Consider the following 26,727-nt stretch of genomic DNA (forward strand, 5'->3'; position numbering starts at 1 on the left):
GCAGGGAGCACCATGCTCTAAAGCTGGATAGCTGGGGGCTCCTTCCCTTTTTCATATTCTTGGTTTAACAACAGCATTAGCATGAAAACCGGATCTTCAAGGCAGAAAGATTCATTTTGGCCTCCACTCCCTCGCTGCGGCCCCCTTTCCCCCTCCCCCATACATGGAACTCCACCCCAAGTTGTAGTTCTCTGTTTGCAGTGGCACAAACATCTCCCTGGCAACCATCCTCCTCCTGCCTCCCTCGATGAGAAAGCACCTCAGACCCTCTGACTCGCTCTGATCCTGGCAAGGGGCAGGGTGGAAGAGACCAAAGGTCAGAGACTCCTCCTCTTGTCAGATATCCTTCTTTGGGGTATTTGTTAAGCTCCGAGTCAGATATATGATAATCAGGTCATTCACAGTCCCTGTCCCACATGGGGCTCAGTCTAGGGCGGGGAGAGAACAGCTTGTTTAATCCTCAATTTACAGATGAAGAAACTGAAGCTCCAAGAAGTGAATAACTTGCCCTAGGTCACACAGCAGAGAAGTAGCAGAGTTGGGATTAGAATCGTCTGATGCCTAGGCCCCAGGCTCTTTTCATTATGCCATGATGTTTTGGTACATATCCTTGTCCAGGCTCTCGATCCATCAATCAATAGTATTTATTCATTCAATCATATTTATGGAGCACTTACTACATGCAGAGCACTGTTCTAAGCTCTTGGGACAGTACAGTCCAAGAGAATAAGCAGAAATGTTCCCTGATCATAATGAGTTTACAGTTTAGGGGGCAGACAGACATTAATATGAAACAGACATTACTCTGACTCTCCCATTTAGACACTTGTTTTCCCATCCCTCATTCTTTGTCCTATCTATCTGCAGATCTGTCTGCCTCCCCTGTTCGAATGTCTCCTCTTTGAGGACAGGGAATGGATATTCTACGCTTATTTGTGCAGTACTCTGCATTCAGGAGGCGCTCAATGCATACTCTTGATCGACTGACTGATTGATGCTGAGGGTCTCAGGACCTGGGCCTGGAGCCGGAAGGAATGCTTCCACTCCATCTCCTCACAGGATGATGGACTTGCTACTCTGAAAAGTTAAAGAGCCGGGGGAAGAAAGAACAGTCAGGAGCAGAGCTGTTTCCAAACTTTACTCGTGTTGGGTGCAGGAGGTAATGCATTTACTGTTATGAGGTTAGTCCTCTGGTAGTCTTTATCAGCTCTACACATCTGGTTACACTGAGTCAATCTGATCTACCTCTCCCTCCCCACCCTTCCCCCACACAGTGTATCCGCTAGTTGCGGTGTCTATTAAGACCTTGCTGTATGCTAAAGCAATGTGCTAAACGCTGGACTAGATACCGATAATCAAGATGGGACACAGTCCCTGATCCACACCAATCAATCAATCAATCAATCAATCAATCAATCAGTGGTTCTTGTTGAGTGCTTACTATGTGCAGAGTACTGAACTAAGCTCTTGGGAGAGTACGATTCAACAGAGGTAACAGACACCTTCTCTGACCATAACAAGCTTACAGCATAGAGGGCCCTCGGCCTAAGACAGAGGGAGAGTTGGGATCTTATCCCCACTTTGCAGATGAGGAAATTGAGGTCCAGCCCAATTCTAGCCCAAATTCTCGCACATCAGGTCGATGGAAGAGCCACGATTAGAACTGGGGTCTCCTAGTGCCATGCTCTTTCTGCTAGACCCTGCTGCCTCCATATATGTTCTCTTCCCACCCCAACCTCTGGCAGGGAGGGGTATGTGTGGAGGTCTCTTTCTGAAATCCCCAGCTCAGGACAAAATGCGCTTTGTTTTCCGCTCTGTTATCTGGACTCTGGGGACTGAGCTCAGTCGTCCAGCCCCACGTGGAGGCAAGACGCGGAGGGAGAACGTGGCGGGGTCTTGGAACCCTCAGACACAGCCCTCCGTTCCTCCTGCAAGAGGAAAATCCTGTCAGAATGGCTTAACGATCTTCTAATATTTCCATGCAATTAAGGCCCACATCTGTCTCCCAGCCCCCTGTTCTCCTTGGCTAATACGCAGACATGAACCAAACAGTCTGTCTTGTCGATTGCAGAGGTAACAAAGGGCTCCATTCATAACCGGAGGCACTTGCCCCGTTTTTTTCAAAGTGAAATAGAGTTGTCGCTTTGAAAATAACCTGTGTGGCAAGCAAATGAAGGATTTTTCCCCCTTAATAAATCAACTTCAACAGCCCAATAAAAAAACCCCTCCCCCTCGCCGCCCCAGTCCTCTCCTGGAGGCCCCATCAGAGGGAGAGTCCCCCAGAGCACAGGGAGAGGACCAAGGGGGCCTGGAAAGGAAGGGAAAGGACTGGCTGGAGACCATGGAGAGACTAACTGCAAAGTGCCCCTTGAAGGTGGCTCACTGTCTCTCTCTGTCTCTCTCCGTCTCTGTCTCTTTCACCACCTCTCTCTCTCTCTTCTCTCCCTCTCTCACTCCTTTATTCCTTCCTTCCCTCCCTCTCTCTCTCCCTTACCCCCCCTTTTTCCTCCTTCACTCCCTTTCTTCCTCCTTCCTTCCCTTCCTCCCTTTCTCTCTCCCTTAGCCTTCTCTCTCTCTTTCTCTCTCACTCCTTTCTTCCCTCCCTGACTTCCTCCCTCTCTCCCTCCCTAACCCCCAACTCCCTTCATCTCTCTCACTCAATTCCTTCTTCTCTCCCTTCCTTCCTTTTCCCTTATCCTTGTTTCTCTCTGACTCCTTTTCTCCTTTACTCCTTCCTTCCTTACCCCCACCTCGCCCTCCTTTCCTCCCTCCTTCCTTTCACTCCCTCTCAGTTTGGCCATGATTAAAGACAGAAAACTAGGCCCAGCTCCCTCCTCTGACTCTTTCTGCTGTTTTTTTTTCACAAGAGAAAGCATCTGCCACGCTGGGCTCCCCGACTTCAAGTGGCCTGGGGAGGCCGGTCCCCAAGAGTGGACAGCGGGCATCTCCTGTGACTGTGGGGGCCCAAACAGAGCAGTGCTGAGGCCTGTCAAAGCAAGGTGTGGTGTAGTTCTCTCCCCACTGACTTTGAAGGCGCGCAGAGGAGAGATCATAAAGATACAGTGCTGATACCCATCAGCTTTCTGGTGCTTATCCGGACCAAACCTCATCTCTAGAGGCTCTCTTGTCACCCACGGGTGGTAGACAATCCAATCAGAAGGCAGGAGAGAGAACTCAAAGCCAAGCAGTCTTCACAAGTTGCTTTTTTTAGTTTGGCCACTTTTAGAACTTCCTGGAGGAGGCTCCGAGAGGCACGTAAAAGTGAGCGTGTTCCTCGGGGAGCCCATAGTTTGCCAGGGCTGCCTTCACCCTGCTCCCCACTTCCCACTTGGGGGCCACCGGCTCTCAGGTTGGCCGAGAGTGCTGTTCGCATCCAAGATGACCCAGGAGACCCATTGAGGAACACCGGGGTGGGGTGCAGCATGACCTATGGAAAGAGTACGAGATGGAGCACTAGTCCCATCTTGGGCACTGATGTGCTGAGCGACATTGGGCAAGTCACTTGAACTCTCTGAGCCTCAGTTCCCTCATCTGTAAAATGGGAGCGAGATACCTACTCTCCCCATTTTTAACTCTGGGAGTCCTGTGTGGGAAAGGGATTGGATCCAATCTGACACTCTCGTGTGAACCTCAGGACATAGTGCCTTTTCAGCACATAGTAGGCACTAAATAAATACCTCAGTTCCCAAGGTCTCCTCTTTTCCTAGAGAACATCCAGCATGTGTACCCTACCTGCCCTCATCCGTGTCTGCCAACGGCTAGGCATAGAGTCAGTCCCATAGTCAGCCCAAGCCACAGTGTGGGAAGCAGAGGACCCGAGAAATATCCTGAGATTCTGTGACCAGGCCTCAGAGCTTCTGGAATGGCCAGTCTTGTCCAAGAGCCACATCCTTGCTAGCCAAACAAACACCAACCCCACCACTTTGAAAGGTGTGAATGGTTTTTATTTTCACCGGGGAGTGCGGGTGGGAACTGTCAACATGACAGCTCCTGGCAGAGACTGTGGCTGCAGCCAGTCACAGTTCCCGGAGCAAACGAGCCTGGGGTGTCGACAGTGACTGTAGGCGTGTTGTGAGCAGGGAACATGTCTGTTTACTGTTGTATTGTACTCTCCCAAGGGCTTAGAACAGTGTTCTGCACACAGAAAGCGTTCAATAAATATGATTGACCGATTGATGTATTGACTGACCTGCTGGCCAGAGCCTCTGCCATGAGTGTCCCTCTCCTGGATCAATCCGCCATCTGCCTGTTCCCTGATCTTGGGCCTTCGTCTCGAATCACAGAGTTCCTGAGGTGAAAACAGTCTGGCAGGTGCTTAAGAAGCTCCACCCACTCCACCTAGGGAATGCTCATTGGCTGGGTGATGACATGTGATCTGATTGAGTGACAGTAGCTTCCAGGTGCTACAGAGCAACCCAAATAACTGCTTTGGGGATTTGGGTGAGATGATGACCTCACAGTGTCTTTTTCTAAACATACTGTCAGGGTCAGGACTTGAGTTTTGGGTAATTATAGTATTAAATAAGGGCTTGCTATGGGCCAAGCACTGTACTAAGCACTGCTGTAGAAACAAGATCATAAGATGAGACCACACTCCCTGTCCTATTCAAGAGAAAGCAGGTGTCATCCCCATTTCACAAAAGAGGAAACTGAGGCCCAGGGTGATAAAAGCGATTTGTCCAAGGGCATCCAGCAGGCCAGGCAGAGCTGTGACAACAGTAATAATTAATAATAACAATAATAATAATGAGCACTTGCTATGTTCCAAGCACTGTACTAAGCACAGGATTCCAGATAATCAGGTTCTACCTGGGGCTCACAGTCTAAGTAGGTGGGAGGACAGATTTTAAAACCCCATTTTGAAGATCAGGGAATTGAGGCTCAGAAAAGTTAAGTGTGACTTGCCCGAGGTCACATAGTAGGTGCATGGCAGAGCCGGGATTAGAACTCAGGTCTCCTGTCTCCCAGTCTCGTGCTCTTCTCGTGTATCGAAAACCAGCATTCTCAGACCTGGCCGGCATAGGAATTAAGATCCTTAAACTGTCCCCTTCGCTGATGGGCACCAAAATGCCACCTTAGCCCACAAGGCTGGGGAGAAGTTTCCAGGGATGGAACTTCTGGACCAGATGGGAGTCCCCACTGAGCATGAACCGTTCATGTGGGGTGTTCATTCTTCACTTCCCCTGGAGAGATTCAGCCAAAGATCACCCCCGGACTTCTACCCACTCCAGGAAGCCCATATTCACAAAGCTTTGACTCAGGAAATATATCCACTGGAAATGTTGGAAGCTTTTCTGAGCGAGGACATTGATTCTGCCTCCTCTCTTCATCTTCCCTGAGCCTCAGATGTTTCACTGCCCTGAATAAGGGACAAGCTAACCAGAGAACACACAACCTCCCATGGGAACTTGCAGCGTAAAAGGGTTACACTAGGCCCAAGGACGAGCTTCCCAAGCATAAGGTGGATAGAGAGCTGAGACAAGCTGGGAACAGGCTTGCTTGAAGGCAGGAGCATGAACTGAATGACCTCCTGAAGTCATGCTCAACTCTGGGATTCGAATCATTCCATCAATGGTATTTACTGAGCGCTTGCTGTGAGCAGAGTACTGTACTAAGCGTTTGGGTGAATATAATACAATAGAGTAGGTAGAAACACCGTTTCCTGTCCACGATGAGCTCAGAGTCTAGAGTGGGACGGATGAAGGGGAAGCAGAGATGCCCAGGCTAAAGGTTAGGGGATGTAGAGATAGAGGTTGGATGGAATCTAGCTACCCAGTTGTCTGCCCAGCAGGGCCTAGCAGGCCTCAATGGAGCTGGGACCAGCTGCCAATCCTGAATGGACAGACTCTGCCCAGATTCTATCCACCAGTTCCTCCACAGATCAACACGAATCCCATCTGCTTTTGCCCAGTCAGGCCAGAAAAGATGCTCTTGAGGACAGCCTAACAGGAGACAAGGGGCTGCTCTGGGAGCATCAAAGTCTCAACAAATCACAAGAGTGGCCTGGGGGAACCGGAGAGGTGGGCCCCGAGTTAGAAACACAGCTCTAAACTCCAGAGCTCAGCACTCCAAATCTTTCAGCAAACAGAATCTCAGCTCAACTCACAGTGTGACCTAAGGGGAAGAACACAGGCCTGAAAGGCAGGAGTCCCGGGTTTGAATCCAAGCTCTACCATTGGCCTGCTGAGTGACCTTGAGCAAGTCACTTAACCTCTCTGTGTCTCAGTTGCACTACCTATAAAATGAGGATAAACTCTCTCTCTCAGACTGGGATACCAGTGTGGGATCGGAACTGTGTCTACTCTGATCATCTTACATCTCCTCTGGCACTAAGCACAGTGTTTAGCACATGGTAAGTGATCCCTAAAGCCATCTCTTAGTTTTTCAACATCTATTTGGACTTAGCAGTAGCTGGTTACCCCATCTTCCTCATGTAATCTCTCCTCACCAGTAGATACCCGAAACCTTGTCAGCAAAGAGGTGTCAGAAATAAATTTTGGCAGCTCAAGTGAACCCTTCACCAGAGCAGAAAACAGAGTTGCACCTTTTTTTTTCCTCTTGCTTTGAAATTCGCACGAACTCTACTTCCTGTGCTACACAGGGGGAGGAAGGGGGGTCTAAACAGGAAGGTCTTGAAACTCGGTCGGAGGGAGATCCGGGCCTCCTGGACCCTCCGCTGGGATTCTCGGTGGTTGCGGGGTTGGAGCCAGAGGCTTTGCGACCTGCCAGGAGTCCAACCTGCCGTGTTTTGGCGCTGAGCTGAGCTGAGCTGTCCCGTGCCAGCCTTGCCACAAGGAATGCATTGGGATCGACTTAGAACGGCGGGTGAGAGGACTGAAGCCAGGGTTCCTGGTCAGCTCTGTTAAGCAGAGGATTCACGGGCAGACACGGAATTTGCCGGGGGCCCTTTTCCTGATGGGGAAACCGAGGTAGGGCGCAAGCTAGAGGGAGAACAGAGGTTTGAGGTGACCTGCCACCTCAGGTACCACCCGGCCCCCACGTGCACTGCTGCCCGGGCACCAGACCGGCCCTGCCCAGAGCTCCTGGTCTGCCATTAGCCTCCACCCACCACCCAAAGACCCGTGGGTTCGCTGATCGAACTCTCACTGGTCAAAGGCGGGACCAGGCCACACCAGACCGTGTCCCAAACTCACCGGTGGGGCAGGAGTGAATCTGAGTTTTCTAGATGACTAGCGGGAGTCTGATGGGCAGGGGACGGGCACACTTCAGAACCCTGGCCCCCGAGGGCAGTAAGCCAAACCCCCACACTAAGAGGAAGTGCCCCAAGTTGTGCAATGTCCTCCAGTACCGCGGGCTGAAACCCCTGGCACTGCAGCCAGCTCCTGCTTCCCCCGGCCAGCTCTCCTGGCCCCCTGCCAGGCCCCTGGGCACCCGAATCCAAACGACCCTCCATCCAGTAGATTCTGCTGGCAGGCATAAATGTCCAAACTGCTGACCAGCCCTTCTGCAGCCCAGGCCGAGCCCGGACCCAAGCCTTGCAAGTAAGGACTAAGAATCTACCGGCCCACACGGTGGAGATGCCACTCCCTACCTACCCCCCGACCCTGGGGAGGTTAAAGATAGTAAAGAGGAATCGGGGAAAAATAGCGTACTCATCCTACCTGTATAGAGAGTACTAGACTAGCGGAAACTGTAAGCTCCCAGAAGGCAGGATCCCATCCTTTCTGGTTAGTTGGGTTCTTTCGACTCCTGGTGTTTGGGGATGGAATAACTCTGAAGTCAATAAGCAGCCCCCTAAGCCAACGCCCGCAGGATGTGGCGGGGACTCCAGCAAAACAGACACAGCTACCAGCCTTTCTCAGTGGGCCCCCTGGTCCCTGCCTAACTGACCTGAAAGTCACATGCTCCTCTTGGGGTTTTTGAGCCTGTAGTGTGGTTTCCCAAACCCGCTGCCCTACCGCCCCAACCCCTGGCCCCTACCTGCTCACTGCTCCCAGTTGGGTGGTCCCCTCTGCCCACTTCTCCAGCCTCCCACCCCCTCCGAACTCCAGAGCCGCGGGTGTCCTCTCCTTCTCCTCCTCTTCCAAGCCCCCTGAGTCACTTCCCCTCATTAAACCTCACCTCAAATCCTTCCCCCGCACATCCTGCTGCTTGGGTTCCTCCGACTAAACCCCCCGGAGAGTTGGTCTGAGCAAAAGCCGTAGAAAGAACAATGTTTCCCTTTAATATCTGCCTCTGTGCCCCTGGTCTGCTGTGTGACCTTGGGCAAGTCACCCAAGTTCTCTGTGTCCCAGTTTCCTCCTCTGTAAAAGAGGGAAAAAGACCCTTGCTCCCCCTACCTTTAAGATGTGAGTCCTAAGTGGGGGAATAGGGACCTGATTATCTTATCGTTACTAATGGAATGGAAGAGGGCTTAACCAAGTGCTAAGGACCGGGGTGAATACAAAATAAATTAAGACACTTATCTCTCACCTAAAATGAGCTCACAGTCTAGATCAGGGAGGACAGACATTAAATAAGAAGGAGAAATTAAGACTAGGCAACATGGCACAGGCGTTATCCACCCCAGTACTTAGCACAGTGCTCAGCACAGAGTAAGCTCTTCTTAAATACCAGAATGAACAAAGCCAGAGATATTGCCGCTGAGATCTTATCCCAGCAAGTGGGTGGGGTTGAAAAGTCTGATGAAAGACCAACACTCCACTCCACACTTCGTGCAAGGAATGTCCTTAGTGAGGCTGATAAAGCTTTCTCTTGAGGCATCTGGCACTGTCTTTAGACCTGCCTCTTGACCACCCGGCCTGCCCAGAGGCCCTGGCCGAGGAGAAGAGCCCCTGGCCCGATAGCCAAGCGGTTGCCAGCTGCGGTTTTCCTGACCGTCTCCATCGACAACGCTTTGGTGGGGACTGGGCTTCGCTGGGTCTCTGGCCACCGTCCCCGCTCAGAGTCCCCTCTCAGAGTAGAAGCTTCTTGCAGGCAGGAAACGTGGCTCTTTTTATGTGGCACTTCCCGAGCACTTAGTACAAGCCCTCTATACAGAGGTGGGCACTCCAGAAATAGTAGTTCCATTGAAGCAGCGTGGCTTAGCAGAAAGAACACGGGCTTGGGAGTCAGGGGTCGCAGGTTCTAATCCCCTCTCTGCCACTTGTGTGCTGTGTGACCTTGGGCAAGTCACTTCACTTCTCTGTGCCTCAGTTACCTCATCTGTAAAAATGGGGATTCAAAAATGTGAGCCCCCCGGGGGACAATCTGATTACCCTGTATCTACCCCAGCGCTTAGAACAGTGCTCTGCACATAGTAAGCGCTTAACAGATACCATGATTATTATTACTTCTACTACTTCTACTGCTACCACTTCTACTAGAGCGTGGGCCTGGGAGTCAGAAGGTCATAGGTTCTAATTACGGCTCCGCCGCTTGTCTGCTGTGGGATCTTGGAAGAGTTCCTTCACTTCTCTGTGTCTCAGTTATCTCATCTGTAAAATGGGGATTGAGACTGTGAGCCCCACATGGGACAGGGACTGTGCCCAACCTGATTTGCTTGTATCCACCCAGAGTTTAATTCAGTGCCTGGCACATAGTAAGTGCTTAACAAATACCACAATTATTATTATTGTTACTACTACTATCACTACTAATAATTGCTACTCCTTGTACTATTACTACCACAACTACCTCTACTAGTACCTCTTGCCAAGCTAAACAGCTGCCTTGATGCTCCTGTGTTGACCGAGTTTCAGGGTGTTATCCTAGTACCTGTAATTTATTTTAGTATAGCTCTCCCCCTCTAGCGATCAATCAGTTGTATTTATTGAGCACTTACTGTGCTCAGACTACTGTACAAGGTTAACGATTGTCCCCCTTGGGGCTCACAGTCTTAATCCCCATTTTCCAGATGAGGCACAGGAGGTTAAGTGACTTGCCCAAAGTCACCCAGCTGACAAGTGGCAGAGACGATAAGCCCCTTGAGGGCAGGGATCATGTCTATTTATTCAAATGTACATTCCCAACTGCTTACTACAGTCCTCTGCACCATGTAGGCATTCAATAAATACTCAGCCAATCTAGGGTAATCACTGGACACTATTCTGTCTGCAGAGCACAACCCGGGCTTGAGAGTCAGGGGTCATGGGTTCGAATCCCAGCTCTGCCACTTGGCAGCTGGGTGACCGTGGGCAAGTTACTTCACTTCTCTGTGCCTCTGTTACCTCATTTGTAAAATGGAGATTAAGACTGTGAGCCTCACGTGGGACAACCTGATTACCCTGTATCTCCCCCAGCGCTAAGAACAGTGCTCTGCACATAGTAAGGGCTTAACAAATACTAACATTATTATTATTATTAGTATTAAGCCCTTGGGCAAATACCATAGAATTAATCCACAGAATTTATCGAGTGTCCCCTGAGAGCGGTGTGCGCTGTACTAAGCGATTGGGAGAGTACCACAGGTGCAATCGATCAATGGTATTTCTTGAGTATTTGACCGACTTCAACGTCCTATATATCCATCAATCAACGGTATTTATTGAATGCCTACTGAGTGTTGATCACGTTACTAAGTGGTTTATTCATTCATTCAATAGTATTTATTGAGCGCTTACTATGTGCAGAGCACTGTACTAAGCGATTGGAATGTACAAATCAGCAACCGATAGAGACAGTCCCTGCCCTTTGATGGGGTTACAGTCTAATCGGGGGAGACAGGCAGACAAGAACAATGGCAATAAATAGAGTCAAGGGGAAGAACATCTCATAAAAACAATGGCAAATAAATAGAATCAGGGTGATGTACATCTCATTAAACAAAATAAATAGGGTGATGAAGATATATACAGTTGAGCGGACGAGTACAGTGCTGAGGGGTTGGGACGGGAGAGGGGGAAGAGGAGAGGGAAAGTGGTTGGAAGAGTTCAATCAATCAATCAATCAATCAGTCAGTCAACAGTATTATTTGAGAGCCTACTGGGTGCAGAGCACTGTACTAAGTGCTTGGGAGAGTACAACATTAGCAAGCACACATGTCCTGACCTTAAGGAGCTTACCCTCTACTGCAGGAGACAGGAAGGCACAAACTATTTAAAGATCATGAAAAACCAGCAGTAAGCCTTCTTCCTCCCCAAGTCCTTTAAGGGCACAAGCTCATTGATCCTTTCGGTGGCCCAGGAGTTGGGGGAAACTGAAGTCTGCAGGGAAACTAGAACCCAGAGTGGTGACGGAAGGAAGAGTAGGGAGCCAGGAATCCTGATCCCCCCCATCAAACTTCGCTAGGGTCCTGCTTCTGACCAGCAGAGGGGGCACCTCCCATCCTTAGCACCCTGACACCCTCTGGGCCAAATACATACAGGGGGGCTCCCCAAAAGGACCTCTCCACACCCGGCATCAGTCACCGGGCATTGGCATTTGAAGACATCCAACTTCCCTCCAGCTGCTCAGGGTGCTCAAATAACGGCCTCTGCCACTTTCGCAGAAACAGGAAATGAAACTGACCGCCAAGTGCAACTGACCGGCACCCCAGGCCCTTGTGCAAACTGAGTGACATGCACAAAGCGAGGCGGCAACGAGGATCGGGGCCAGCCGGTTTCACCATTTGTCAGCATATCTCCACTGGCTTTTTGGCCCCGAGGGATTGCTGGATCGTTACATGTCCCAACACGGAGACCCCGTGTACAGATATGTGCCCCATATGCGAGGACACACTGGCTACCTCCGTGTCTAGGGTAGGTGCCATCTTCCAGGTCTGTTTTCATCTAATAATAACTATAGCGCTTATTAAACACCGACTCTGGGCCAAGCCTTGGGCTAAGCATTGAGGTAGATACAAAATCATCAGATCAGACGCAGGCTGGGTCCCGCATCACCTCACAATCTGAAGTGAGGAAGACCAGGTGTCTCATCCTCAATTTTACCGGTGAGTAGACTGAGGCCCAGAGAGGTTCATGGTCAGACAGAAGAGCTGGGATTAGAATCTGGGGCTTGGGTCAGTACAGTGCCTTTTCTACTAAGTCCTGCCATGTTTGTGTACACACACACATAGATACACACACACACGCATGCACATACACAGATCCCTGAGAGTTGTGGCAAGTCCCTTCATCACGCATTACCATCGGGTTCTCTTTGACTGCTTCTGTTTTCTATTCTTTCAGTAACACAACAGTTTCGTGGGCAGTTCTGAATGTCGTTTGGTGTGTCAGGAAAAGCCTTTCTATTTTTCATCTCCACGATGTCATGCTTTTTTTTTAAATAACTCCCCACACCCAGACTTTACCCAGCAACCCCAGACACTATCGTGCTGATTTTGTCCTCCCCCTGCCGACACTGCATATCCTTGCTCAGATACGTGTGTGTGTGTGTGTGTTGACTCTTTTCTTTTGAAAGGAGTCCTTTTCTCAGACCAGCTTCACTGGGCCAGGTCACCACAAGAGAGGGAGTGGGGAAGAAAAATGATCACAGAATTGGTTTGCATATGAATATGCAAAGATGGGTTTTTGGGTCCCTTTGTGTCACTTGACAGACACGGAGATGTTTAAATGGGCAGAGATAGCCTGAGCAGGCAGCTGGGGTAAGCAGAAGAGATGTTTGTTTATACAGCTTCGGCCCTTTCAGTGCCCAGGAAGCAACACAACGGCCAACTTGGCCCAAACAGTAAACTCAATCTTTACATTTCTGGGGATGACACAGAACTGATGTGAGGACAGGGTAGACCTTGGACCGACAGACAGGTCGTCTGATCTCCAGAAGCTGCCAGAAGCCACGCCAGGCCAGCTGAAAGGAACAACTAGGCAGGAGCAAAGAGACAGACCCTCCACTGACAATGCTCCTCTCTAAGCATGGGCTGAAACACACCACAGTCCTGGGCCAGGAGGAGAGAACTTCAGTCTCAAAAACGACTCAGGGCTTCCCGCTGGATTGGACCTTTCTGGGCCTCAGTTTGCCCATCTGAAAAATAGGTATACTGATCCTACCCTGCTACATGCTTCATTAAAGGGTGTAAATAGGTTTATGCCTCCCTGAGCAGAACTGCTTAATAGATGAGTAGCACACTTTCATTCCTCATTGTAAGAGATTTCATCTCGAGATCAATACGTGCTTTGGAAAGGCTACTGGACAGTTGCCTTATAATGCACAAGTCTTGCATCTCAGAGGAGGAAAACAAATCAGTCAGTGCTTGTTTCACACTTTCCAGGTGCTTAGTATAGTGCATTCCACCAAGAGGACATTCAATAAATATTACAATGTTACTACTACTTCTACTACTAATTAGCATGACTTTCTTATAATAATAATAATATTTTATTTGTTAAGTGTTTACTATTTGCCAAGTACGTTCTAAGCTCTGGGGTAGATACAAGATAATCATGTTGAATACAGTCCCTGTCCCACGTGGGGACTCAGTCTTAATCCCCATTTTACCGATGAGGTAACTGAGGCCCAAAGAAGTTAAGTAACTTGCCCAAAGTCACACAGCTGATAGGTGGTGGAGCTGGGATTAGAACCCATGACCTGTGATTCCCAAACCTGTGCTCCTGCCACTGCACCACGCAGCTTCTCTAAAAATAATTGTGTTATTTGTAAAGTGCTTACTATGTGCCAGGAACTGTTCTAATTGTTCTTAAAACTGTCGGTTTTAAGACATTCAGTGTGGACATGGTCCCTGTCCCACACAGGGCTCACATTCTTAATTCCCATTTTACAGATGAGGGAATTGAGGCACAGAGAAGTCATGATGATCTCTAAATTTTTGCTTTGGAATTCACTGATAGATACGATAGATTGCACTGTCAACCCAGCTGCAAAACGGAGGAAGGGATTTGGAGGTGGGGGTTGTGGGGGGTAGGAGGCAATGTGACTTCAAAAAAGTAACAGGCCCAAAAGCCACCATTTGGGGTCTTTCTGTCTTGATAGGGAATTCTGAAAGCCTGCCAGAACCCAGAAGGAGCATGGCTAGTAGCCTAGTCTCTCAGTAATAAACCATCCCCCACCATGGTCCCTGCGGAGTGGACTGCTTTGGGGCCAAGAGAGACAGGGGACTCTAGCAGAATGTCCCAAGGGTCACAGTATTAGAATTCTAACTGACTTCATCACCAAAGTAAGTGGTCCATCTTCCAGGAGAGTCTGGGGTCTGACTGAACGTCGTGCTCATAAAACCACCTAGAAACACTAAGATGAAAGATGGTGTAGAGGTGCAATTCAGTACTCCTGCCCTGAGTTGTTTTTTAAAGTCACAAAGCAAGGTGTGCTTTTCACCAGAGACCATTGGGGGACAAGAGATGCCACTGCCCCTTTAACTAAAAGAGAGTTGTTCAAATGGCTAACCACCCTTTCAGCCCTGACCTCTCTTTTTGCGGTGCAAAAGTTACACAAGCAGTTCGTTGAGAGCGTGTTTTTTTTCATCAACTCCTAACTGCAGGCACCCAAACTGCAGCACCCAAAGTGAAGGCACAGAAGACGGCAGAGAAGTCGTCAGACAGCCTGAGACCCACCCGCCGTTCTGGACAAAGGGGACTGCCGTCCTCCTGAGTCTGGAGGGTCCCTGACCCTCTGTTCTTCCCGCTTTGGTCATAAGCAGGAAGAGAAGCCAAGGGCAGTGGTTAATGTACATGTGGATTATGGTCACAGCCTCACCCAGACTCAAACCCTGCGCAGGCTGCAGAGAGAAACAGGAAATGGCCTGGAGTATATATAGAGAGCCTCATTGTGTTTATCCAGAAGTGGTGTTCTGCACAGATTATTATGAACTTTTTCAAGGGAGGAGGCATGGGGCAGGCCTTTTCCTCAGAGTCTTGGGGCCCTTGTGACGTTAATTGCTCCATCAGCTAAGGAAAAGGACTTTTTTCTCTTGGTTCTTTAATTTCTAGGTAAACGGGTCCCAGTCCATACTTCACTCTGCTGCCCAGATCATTTTTCTACAGAAACATTCAGGCCATGTTTCCCCACTCCTTAAGAACCTCCAGTGGTTGCCCATACTCCTCTGCATCAAACAAAAACTCCACACCATTGGCTTTAAAGCACTGAATCACCTTACCCCCTCGTACCTCAACTCGCTACTCTCCGACTACAACCCAGCCCGCATACTTTGCTCCTCTAATGTTAACCTTCTCAATGTACCTTGATCTCATCTATCTCTCCACTGACTTCTCGCCCACGTCCTGCCTCTGGCCTGAAACTCCCTCCCTCCTCATATATGACCGGCAATTACTGTCCCTGTCTTAAAAGCCTTAATGAAGGCACATCTCCTCCAGGAGGCCTTCCCTATATAAACCCCCACTTTCCTCTTCTCCCACTCCCTTCTGCATCACCCTGACCTGCTCCCTTTATTCAGTCCCCTTCCCAGCCCCACAGCACTTATGTAAATATCTGTAATTTCTTTATTTCTATCAACAACTGTCTCCCCCTCTAGTCTGTGAGCTCACTGTAGGCAGGGAATGTCTGTTTATTGTTATATTGCATTCTCTCAAGCTCTTAGTTCAGTGTTCTGCACACATGGAGTGCTCAATAAAAATGATTGCCTGATTGATTGACTAGTCTGTAGGCCCACAGGATGAGAGAATGGTCAGTAAATTCTTTTTCCTTCCTCCTGTCATGTATCTCCCCAACCTCCCCCTCCCCCCCACCTGTCTACTACCTCAGATTGTAATGTGGATCAATCATTGATATTTATTGAGAGCAAAATGCTTGGGTAAGTGCAGGAGAAGCAGAAAGATGCTCCCTGATCACAATGAGCTCATACTCCATAGAGAGTACTGTGGGAGGGTCTACCTCATAGCCCGCTGTCCAGGCCCTGGGAAAGTTTGACAGGATACACTGAACCATTGCTGTCCAAGCTATTGTTGTGCAAGGCTCAGAGAACACCTCCTTATCCCACCATCATGCTATCCAGGCAGAGTGAAAAAATCTTCTCAATGCCCACCACCTTGATCTCCATAGACTAAGACTTCCCAGTCCATCTCAGGTTTAAAGGAGGCATGATCAGATGGAGGTGGAACTTTTACTGCCAGAATCAATGCTTGAAGCAAAACACATGTAGTCTTTGACAAGGCACACTCTCTCTGATGCTCATTCTCAATGGTCTTAGTAAGGATCAACATTCAAACTTTTTTTTTTTAATGGTATTTTGCGGGTGATGCTATGTGTCAAATCCTATTCTAAGCGCTGGGGTAAATATGAGATAATCAGTTCAGACACAGTCAGTGTCCCATAGGGGCCTCACAGTTTATGTTGGAGGTTGGGGAATTTGATATCTATTTTACTGTGGAGGTACTGGAGGCACAGAGAAGTTAAGTGATTTGTCCAAGGTCATATTGCAGGCAAGTGCCAGATCCAATATAAAACCCTGGTCCTCTGACTCCCAGGTCCATGTTCCTTCCACTAGGCCACACTGCTTCTTGCCCTGATGCCATGTTGATGGATTCTCCCACCGGGAATGATGCATGAATCTCAGTCCTGAGACGCCAACCAGTGATATTTATTGAGTCATTACTATGTACAGAGCACTGTACTGAGTACTTGGGAGAGCACTTATAATACAAGGGTATTAGCAGAAACGTTCACTGCCCAAAATGAGCTGAGAGCCTGCAACAGAGGAGTTGTTTATAGTGCTGGCTGCTTGCTCGGCTCCACTGACATCCTCTCATCCTCTCCAGTAGTGTTCTTTCTAGGGCCCAGACTGCAACAAGCAACTTGCTGTCAAAGATTCAGCTCATTGCAAAATGAATGTCTGGCCTCTGTTCTTTAGCCACCTACAGGCTGAACCAGAATTGGACTCCGGTCTCCTGATTCCCAGAGAAGTATTCTTTCCACTGGACCTAGAGCAGGGCCAATGAGTAGCAATTAATAATAATAATAATAATAATAACAATAATAATAATTGTGATATTTGTTAAGTGCTTAGTATGTGACAGGTACTGTACTAAGTGCTGGGGTAAACGCAAGTTGATTGGATTGGACGAAGTCCCTGTCCCACATGGCGTTCTCTGTCTTAATCCCCATATTACAGATGAGGTAACTGAGGCACAAAGAAGTGAAGTGACTTGCCCAAGGTCATACAGCAGACAAGTGGCAGAATCGGGATTAGAACTCAGGTGCAGCAATTGCAATATATCTAAAATGCTTGTGGCTTAGCTGCAGATAAAACACTGCTAATTTAGGCCCAACCTCTGCTGTCTATTCAAGCTCGGTGTGGTGAAGACTACCTAGAATCATGGAATTCCTAATAAGTGCCCAGTGAATTTGATCACTGTTGGCAGACCTTTGGATAATTGAGGCCAGAAAAAAAAAGGTTTTTCTTCCTTAGCAGGGGTTTGTGGGGGGTTAACTTATCTTGACAGTGTTCTCAGTTCCCCATTTCATTTTTATCAGGTTTACGCCTGAGAAAGTGTTTTTTGGAAATGAAAATTTTCAGGCAACATCCTCCTTTTTACTAGTTTTCTACTAGATAAGTCAAAGGCTTAGCCCTAAGAAGCCCTAATGGGGTTGAACTGAGGAAACCCTCTGAAACAACCAGGATGCCCACAGACAAGCCCCACCCCTAGAACTGTGGCTTCACACACTGACTTGATTGACAGCCCTTCATGCTTTGCCACTCCTTTAGCTATGTCCCCCCATCTTGCTGCCCTCTGGATAGCTTTAAAATAATCCCAAGAGCCCAGGCAGACCAGATGCAGAGGGGAAGGAAGGAAGCAGTGGGCTTAGGGGATAGAGCACAGGCAGAGAGAGCTTGGCTGACAGAAGGACCTGGGTTCTAATCCCAGGTCCGCCACTTTCTGCTGTGTGTCCTTGGGCAAGTCACTTCACTTCTCTGGGCCTCAGTTACCTCATCTGTAAAATGAAGATTAAGAACATGAGCCCTATGTAGAACAGGGACTGTTTCCAACCTGATTAGCTGGTATCTACCCCAGCGCTTAGTACAGTGCCTGGCACAGAGTAAGCACGTAATATCATTCAAAAAAAAAAAAAAAGGATGGAGCAAGACTTGTCAGTAGTCCCAGGCATCCACTGTCAATCACACTTGCTTAAAGCCAGTCAGAAGACAGCCATAGAAAGCAACTCCAGAATGGGCTACCCTAACTCCCTGAGCCTGAATGAACAAGACTCACATGTTCAGTGAGGAGAACTTCCCCGAATGTTGGTGTAAAAATGAGACTGAAACACATTGCCGCCTTAAGAAGCTGGCAGGATGTGTTAAGATCTGAGGGTGCAGTTCACAGGAGAAACCTAATAAATGTGTGTGGGTCTAGTCTATGTCTGTGTCTCGTTCCTTGGTAACTCTTCAGGCCTGCTGCCACTTTGGCTAATTGGCTAATGTGTCCCTGGAGCTTTCTGAAGAGAGTATAAACTTTTCAAGGACAGGGATCACATCTTGTATATTTATTGTATGCTCCCAAATGTCCAGTACAGTGGTCAGTACACTAACTATAGGAGCTCAGTAGAGTGCTCTGTGCACAGTAGACACCAGAACAGTGCACTGTTCCCAGTGGGCATGCAATACAGTGGTCGGTACACAGTAGAAACATAAAACAGTGTTCTGCACCTAGTAGGCTCTCAGTACTGTGCTCTGCACGTAGTAGTCCCCCATTACAGTGCTGTAACCAGGAGATACTTGGTACAGTGATCGTCACACAGTAGACCCCCAGTACAGTGCTCTGTACCCAGTAGGCACTCAGTATAGTGGTTGGCTCACGGTAGGCACCCAGAACAGTGCTCTGTAGTAAGTAGCTCCCAGCACAGTGCTCCCAGTAGGTGCTCAAGCAATATTGCTGATGATGATGATGATATTGGAGCCTTGGGAGAGGACCGGATGTTTCCTCATGGAAGCAGTGACTTGGAGATCTCTGGAGTTTCTTCAACTGACTTAACCTTCCCCAGGATGACTTGGTCTTTGGCCCCTCCAGAGAAAACTAACCATGCTTTTGGTGTTCCAATCTCGATCCTGCCTGCCCTAACCAACCTTTAAGGATGTATTAATTGAGTGCTTACTCTGTGCAGAGCACTGTACTTAGGGCTTGGGTGAGTAATAATAATAATTATTAATAATTGTGGCATTTGTTAAATGCTTATATGTGTACTAAGTGCTGGGGTAGACACAAGATAATCAGGTCCCACATGGGGCTCACAGTCTAAGATAAACTACTAGCTCCTCTAGACTGCAAGCTCCTGGGCAGGGAATGTGACCATTTATTCTTATATTGTACGCTTTCAAACGCTTAGTACAGTGCTCTACACATAGTAAGTGTGCAATAAATATGATTGAATGAAAGAGTAAATGAATCTCATTTTGCAGAAGAGGGAACTGAGGCAAAGGAAAGTTATGTGATTTGCCCAAGGTCACACACAGCAGACAAGTGACGGAGCCGAATTTAGAACCCGCGTCCTCTGACTCCCAGGTCCATGCTCTTTCTACTGGGCCACACTGCTTCTCTACAATACAACCCAGTTGGTTGATACATTACCTGCCCAAAACAAACATACAATCTAGAGTAACTAATGGGATTGGCCTCTATGGAACATTGCAATTAAAAGGGCTCTTTTTTATCAGATGACAGAAAGAGGGCCCCCAGTTCTTGGTCTCCTCTTGAATTCGCTTTCCTGCTTTTAACCTTCATTGTTTCACTCTTTAACTGTCAATCCCCGCCCTTTCTCTGGAGGATGGGTCTCTGGTCTATTTCTCTCGTTCCCAGAACTCAGAGGCCAGTGATCCGATTTGCGAAATGGAAAAGTAGGGGGAAGGGCTTGGTTACTCTCAAAGGTTCAACTTCTTTCAATCAATCAGTCAGTCAATGGTGTTTATCGAATGCTCACTGTATGCACTGTACGAAACACTTGGGAAAGTACAATACCACAGAGTTGGTGGACACATTCCTTCAATCAAACAATCAGTAATTCTGTTTTCATGGCTAGTGTGTTCTGAGCAGTGTACTTGGCGTTTGGGAGACAGCGATAGACTTAGTAGGCTTGAACCCTATCTTTCAGGACTTACAATCTAGTGGGGAAGACAGACCCTAAAATAAACTACAGATCAGAGGAAGAAGATGAATGAGTGTTTAAGTGATCAGGCAGGCACAAAAGTGTTCCAGGTCCCTAAGGGCAGAATTGGCGCTATGAACTGGGATGGTTGGACAGGATAAAGGCAGGGGAGATGAGAGATTAATCAGGGAAGACCTCCCTGAGGTGATGGGCTTTGCAAAGGACTTTGAACATGGGGAGAATAGGGGTCAGACAGCCCGACTCCAAAGACTGACTTTCTAAGAAGACCAGACATCTTGGAGAAGCAGCTAAAACACGAGACTGATAGGAGCCTCGGGTTCTAATCCTAGCTCCATCTGACTGCAGTGTGAACTTGGACAAGTCACTAACTTTTGGGGGGGGGGGCTCGGTTTCCTTATCTATAAAATGGGGACAGCAGAATGCACGTTCTTCCTCCTCCTTAGACCATGAGCCAGGTTGGGCTGGTGTTCTGGATACCTGGGACTACAGGCTCATCTGCTCTCTGACATCGCTCAGAAGCTCCCAAGACCGACATGTCCTGAGCACCCCTTTCCCTTCCACGCTGCGTGGTAGATCATTTCAAGACACAGTAATGCAGGCTTACTGCTTGCCAACATGACACACTCTCTTCCTGGCCATCTCTTCTTTCAACTCAGAGACAGCACAAACCCTGTGTGAGCAGGCCTGCCCTATTTAGCCCCAAATGGCTAATGCATGCTAGGTGGATGTGGTAATAATTGGCATCATTCAAGTGAGCAAAATTCAAATCATGAACAGTTCTTTCAGGTCTCCTTTGGGGGGAACCAGAAGAGACCCCACTGGGGCAATTAGCACCCAGTTATTCCTCCCCAGAGTCAGAACTATCTCCTCAGTGACCCTGCTTGGGTGTGTTGGGGTCCTAGGGAAAGGAAGGGCTCTCCACTAGTCAGAGCCATCGGAGAGGCCAGATTCTTGCTGTTACTCCCTCACAGCTCTGTTCCCGGCTGCCTAAAGTTTGGGTTCTTGCTCTGCACACAGTAAGCACTCAATAAATAAATACGATTGAATAAAAGTCCTACACAGTTCGACAGGTCCATTGGTCAGAGGAGGGTGACACTCTCTGGGGCTTGACAACTAGTGTGGGTGAAGGGATTGGGGAAGCCTAAGATGAGGGTGAAGTTTGGTTATTAGTGGTAACCTTGAGGGTTTCTTATATCTAGAGAGAGGTTTCTCAACAGCAAATTGACTTGGGACTGTAATCCCTTATTTTCTTGCTGCTTTCCTCCTTACGGTTCTTTCTACTCCTCCTATAATAAATGTCCTCCAAACCCACAACCCAGAACTGCAGTTTCTGAAAGCTCCAAAGGGAACCAGACCCCCGCCTCAAACAGACATTGAGCTCACTGTCATGGTAGAATGCTGAAGAAAGAACCCAGCTCTCTGCTCTAGACTGTAAACTCAATGCGGGCAGGGGATGTGTCTGTTATATTGTTATATTGTCTGCTCCCAAGTGCCTATTATAGTGCTCTGCACACAGTAAGCTCTTGATAAATATAATTAATTGATTGCTCTCTCCAGCAGGAAGGAGGAAGGGTTTAATTCAGGTGTCAGTCTATTCCATGCAAGCAAGACACCTGGTGGAAATGATAGAAAGACCTGTAATATGCTGAAGGGGTTTGAATCCTCTTGAAACTCCCAAACCCATTTTGCTAATGAAGATGACCCAAAGGGGCCCCAACATCTTCTACTACTGGTTCCTTTCTCAGTCTTGATTATCCTCCAATTGCACCTTTGTCTGCTGTATTTCTCCCAGCGGGTCAAGCCCTTGACAGTGGCAAAATTCAAGTCACACCAAATATCAGGAAAGAAAGGGAGCTACCCTCTGAGGAAATTTATATCTCAAGAGAAGCAGCATGGCCTAGTGGATAGAACACAGGCCATGGGACTCAGAAAGACCTGTGTTCAAATCCTGCCTCCGCTACTTGTCTGCTGTGTGACCTTGGGCAAGTCATTTAACTTCTCTCTGCTTCAGTTACCTCATCTATAAAATGGGGATTAAGACTGTGAGCCCCAGGTGGGACATGGACTGTGTCCAACCTTATTAGCTTAAGACTGTGAGCCCCATGTGGGACATGGCCTGTGTCCAACCTGATTAGCCTGTATCTACCACAGCACTTAGTACAATGCCTGGCACATAGTGGAGTTTAACAAATACCATTAAAAAAAACACAAAACACGAATCATCCTGGGTCCTCCCAGCCTCCACTCATTTAGCCTTCATCTTAGTCATTAATCTATCAATTTATCAATGGTATTTACTGAGCGCTTACTGTTTGCAGAGCACTGTACTGACTGCTTCTCTTCAGGGGAGTTTTGCTGCTTCTCAAACAGCTGATGAGAACATCCAGTTGCCAATCTATCAATTATATTTACTGAACACCTACTGTGCTCAGAGCAGAGTTAGAAGATGCTATCCCTGCCTTCAAGGAACTTACAGTCTTCTCCCAGTTAGCATGGCAATTTCCTCACTTCTCCTTTTGCCTTGGCCAGAAGGAACCTGGGAGGACTGCTTCTGAGAGCAAATCAGTAAAAGCAGTCCATGACCCTGAAAGAGAACTTTAGAAAGACTGGTGCCACCAGCTTCATGGTTTCAGAGCAGCACACCCTGTTGGGTACCAGAGACCAGAACAGGAATGACCCAGATTCCCCCGGAAGGGCCACCCAACCCTGGATAAAACATGATCTCTCAGCTCTTATCCACTTGCCCTGCACACTTTTGTCTCTTCACTTACAACCCCAGAGATGTCTCCCAGAGTTCCCAGGAGACAGGTGAACAATACCTTTTTCCCTCTGAGCCCCTAAAAGTTTGGTTTTAGGGGAAGTCTCTAGGAAGTGATCTCATACCCTACCACCCCCTCTGAGGGAACCAGGGGGAGGCAAGGGGGCAGCAGCGTTTGCCCACCTTGAAGCCCCATGAGAAATTCAAATTCTGGGGATGCAGTTTCACCCCAACTTCCCTGTTTCTGGTACCCCAAGCTAATTCCACACCCCCAAACCACCACAGTGATTTACAAAATATGCTGTGTGTCAATCTTTTTTTATGGTATTTGTTAACTGCTTACTATGTGCCAGATACTGTATTACATGCTGGGGTAGATACAAGCTAACCAAGTTGGACACAGTCCATGTCTCACCTGAGGCTCACGGTCTTAATTCCCATTTTACCGATGAGATAACTGAGGCACAGAGAAGGTAAGTAACTAGGCCACGGTCAAACAGCAGACAAGTGGCAGAGCTGGGATTAGAACCCAGGTCCTTCTGACTCCCAGATCCATGCTCTATCCAGTAGGCCACACTGCGGTGACATTGAAGTTGAACGTTGAAGGATCAAAATTAGGTACAGATGAATTATCATTATTAATAATTAGATTTACTAAAATTAATAGTAACAGTTGTTGTATTTGCTATTCAGGTTATTAATAATTCTTAATTATGATGAATTAATTAGTGATAATAACAACAATTGTGGTACTTGTTAAGCACTTACTTTGTTCCAGGGACTATATCAAGTGCTGGGGTAGATACAAGATAATCAGATCAAGCATGGTTCATTCATTCAATGAGCGCTTACTGTGTGCAAAGTCCTAAGTGCTTGGGAAAAAACAATACAACAACACACAGACACATTCCTTGACCCAAAAGAGCTCACAGTCTAGGTCCCTGACCCACATGGGGCTCAAAATCTAAGTGGGAGGGAAATTAGGAATTTAATCTCTTCTTTACACATGAAAAAACTGTAACTGTAGAGAAGTTGAGTGACTTGCCCAAGGTCACACAGCGGGAGAGTCAGGATTAGAAGCCAGATCTTCTGGCTCCTAATCTGGTGGTCTTTCCATTAGGCCATTCTGCTTCTCTGTGTTTTTTTATTTCTGTTCAGGCACTTCAAATCAGGGTCTGGAGAGTTAGAGATGCCAGTTTATGCAAATGTCACACAGTAGGGCACCTTCCCCAAATTGACCCGAAACTAATATCTTGGCAGATATAGAGGAATGGGGAAGGGGGAGAATTAACTGGTTTTCCCATGTTGTTGAGGGGTGTGGAGTGAGGGGGACGTGAGGCTAACTGAGAGAGGGGTTATGTGCGTGTGAGTGTGAGGATGGTTAAGGGAAAGGATTGGGGGACAGGGGTGAGCCAGTCCTTGGAGGAGCCGAGGGGGCGGGTGTGGTTGGGTTTTAGGTTAACGTGTTTGGAGGATATTAGTAGTGTGTGGAGAAGTGTGCGAAGGCTGGGGCAGTGGTGTCTCAGAGAGGTGTAATTGTGCATGTGTGTGGGTGGGGTGGGGCCCAGGGAGTCTGTGAGATCTTCTGAATGCATACATCCATGAATGGTGCATACATCCATGAACTGTGTGCATGCCTCCATGTGCTGTGTGCAGGCCTACATGAACCATGTAGGTGAGTGAGGGTGTGGGGAGTTGGAGACACCCTGTGAGTGAATGCATCCATGAAAAGTACATATATCCATGTACCATATGCTTGCCTTTTTTATGGTATTTGTTAATCACTTGTTATGTGCCAGGCATTGTACTAAACACTGGGGTAGATACAAGTTAATCAAGTTGGACACAGTCCCTGTCCCACAAAGGGCTCGCCGTCTTAATTCCCAATTTACAGATGAGGTAATTAATTGAGGCTAAGAGAAATGAAGTGACTTGCCAAGATCACCCAGCAGACAAGTTGAGGAACTGGGATTAGAAACCAAGTCCTTCTGACTCCCAGGCCCATGCTCTACCCACTAGGCCACGCCGCTTCTCCTTATTCCACATGGGTGGGGCAGGACTGTGTGCGGGCATAAGGGGGTTGGGGCCAAGGCTGGTCCGGCTCTCGGTGTGCCCGTCTGCCGCCCTCAGCAGGTCCTCACCATGTTCGGGGCAAGTCTGCTTTGCATTCAGTCAAACCAGGCTGTTTCGGGGAGCAAGGCTGAGGAAGTCAGCCAGTTCTCCGACAGCCAAATCCATTTCCGCCGGGGGCCACCTCCCCGGCTGGCCAGCCGGGCGTCAGGCCCACGCTGCCCCAAAAAATTACCATTCCTTTCCACCATAAACACTGAGCCCGGCTCCCTCGCTCCCCTGCTTCTGTTTGCCTGACCGGTTAACGAGCCTCCGGCCCAGCCTGCTGCACGGACACAGGCTGGCACACACGGATTTTCACAAGAAGGGTTTTTGTGGTTTCAACTTGTTTTTTTTGTTTTTTCTCTCTCTCTCTCTTTCTCTCTTCATAAGGTTGCAGCTGCTAGTTTTGAAACCGACAGCCCTGGAGCAACCCAAAAGAAGAGAGAGAAGTTTTTTAAAAGGGAGAAAGGCGTGGGATGAGGAGTCGGCTTTCGTAAAACATTAAAAAAAAAATAATCTGTTCAGACTCCCTTATCCTTGCAATTGTCCTCGCTGAGATCAAGCTGTAGAAGGGCTCTAGGGTGTGTGTTTCTATGTGTGTATGCATGTGTGTACGGGTGTGTGTACACACATGTGTATGCGTGTATGCGTTTTGGGGCGTGTATGGGTGGAAAGTGAGTCTGTGTGTAAGAGCACTGGTTGGATATATGACTCTGTGTGTGTGAATGTCTGTGGGGATGAGTCTGAATGTGTACATGGGTGTTGCTGACGTATACTGGGCTGTTAAGCATGTTTGTACACTACAACCATGTGCCTCTATAGGATGATTTGGAGTGCTATTGTACTAAGGGAGACAGGACACCTTTGTGTTTTTTATCCGTATGGGGCAGACCCAGACTCACGGTTTCTGTGGTGTGAGCTGAACTCAGACCTGAATGGGAAGGGGTGAGAAATTAATGTATCCTCTGATAGAAGCTCTTTCTACTTTGGGTCAGTAAAGTAGAGTATTTCACCCAAGCCAGTTGCACCTAGAAATGCGTGGCCTGAAGGAGAAAAGCTGCGTCTCCCTCCCTCCTCCCCTCTCTCCTTCTCTCTCTTTCTCCCTTTCTCTCTCTCTCTTTCCCTTTGTGCCCCCCGCCCCGCCCTTCTTTCTTCTCTCCACTTGAGAATAATAATAATAATAATGTTGGTATTTGTTAAGCGCTTACTATGTGCCGAGCACTGTTCTAAGCGCTGGGGTAGACATAGGGGAATCAGGTTGTCCCACGTGGGGCTCACAATCTTAATCCCCATTTTACAGATGAGGGAACTGAGACACAGAGAAGTTAAGTGACTTGCCCACAGTCACACAGCCGACAAGTGGCAGAGCTGGGATTCGAACTCATGAGCCCTGACTCCAAAGCCTGTGCTCTTTCCACTGAGCCACGCTGCTGGCTTAGTGGATAGACCATGAACCTGGGTGTCAGAAGGACCTGGGTTCTAATCCCAGCTCCGCCACTTTGCTCTATGATCTTGGACAAATCACTTTACTTCTCTGGGCCTCAGTTACTACATCTGTATAAAATGGGGATTAAGACTGTGAGCCCTATGTGGGACAGGGACTATTTCCAACCCGACTAGCTTGTATCTACTCTGGTGATTAGAACAGTTCCTGTTACACAGTAAGCGGTTAATACCCACTTATTATTAACTCTCTTTCCTTCACCTTCTCTCTCTCTCTCTCTCCTTCCCTCACTGTCTCCCTCCTTCTGTCTCTGCCTCTCTCCCTTCCTCCTTCTCCCTCCTTCTCTGGGTTGGGTTCTGTTTTATTGTACTAATTCTGTTATATTGTACTCCTCCCAAGGGCTTAGTACATTGTTCTGCACATAGTAAGTACTCATTAATATCATTAATTCATTGATCGATTGACTGAT

At 48.1% G+C, this 26,727-nt stretch overlaps 1 protein-coding gene and 1 long non-coding RNA gene across 2 annotated transcripts in view; one reads left to right on the top strand and one right to left on the bottom strand.

Moving 5' to 3' along the window:
• The window catches only part of FLI1 (Fli-1 proto-oncogene, ETS transcription factor), a 152,502-nt gene that overhangs the window by 78,772 nt on the left and 47,003 nt on the right, over positions 1–26,727 (bottom strand). The gene's annotated exons all lie outside the window — the stretch shown is intronic.
• Positions 233–25,340, top strand: LOC114815098. Its single transcript, XR_003762879.2, has 2 exons — positions 233–316; positions 25,205–25,340. It is a non-coding gene; the product is annotated as an uncharacterized LOC114815098 (long non-coding RNA).

The sequence above is a fragment of the Ornithorhynchus anatinus genome, chromosome 11 (genome assembly GCF_004115215.2).
Source record: "Ornithorhynchus anatinus isolate Pmale09 chromosome 11, mOrnAna1.pri.v4, whole genome shotgun sequence".
Lineage (NCBI taxonomy): Eukaryota > Metazoa > Chordata > Mammalia > Monotremata > Ornithorhynchidae > Ornithorhynchus > Ornithorhynchus anatinus.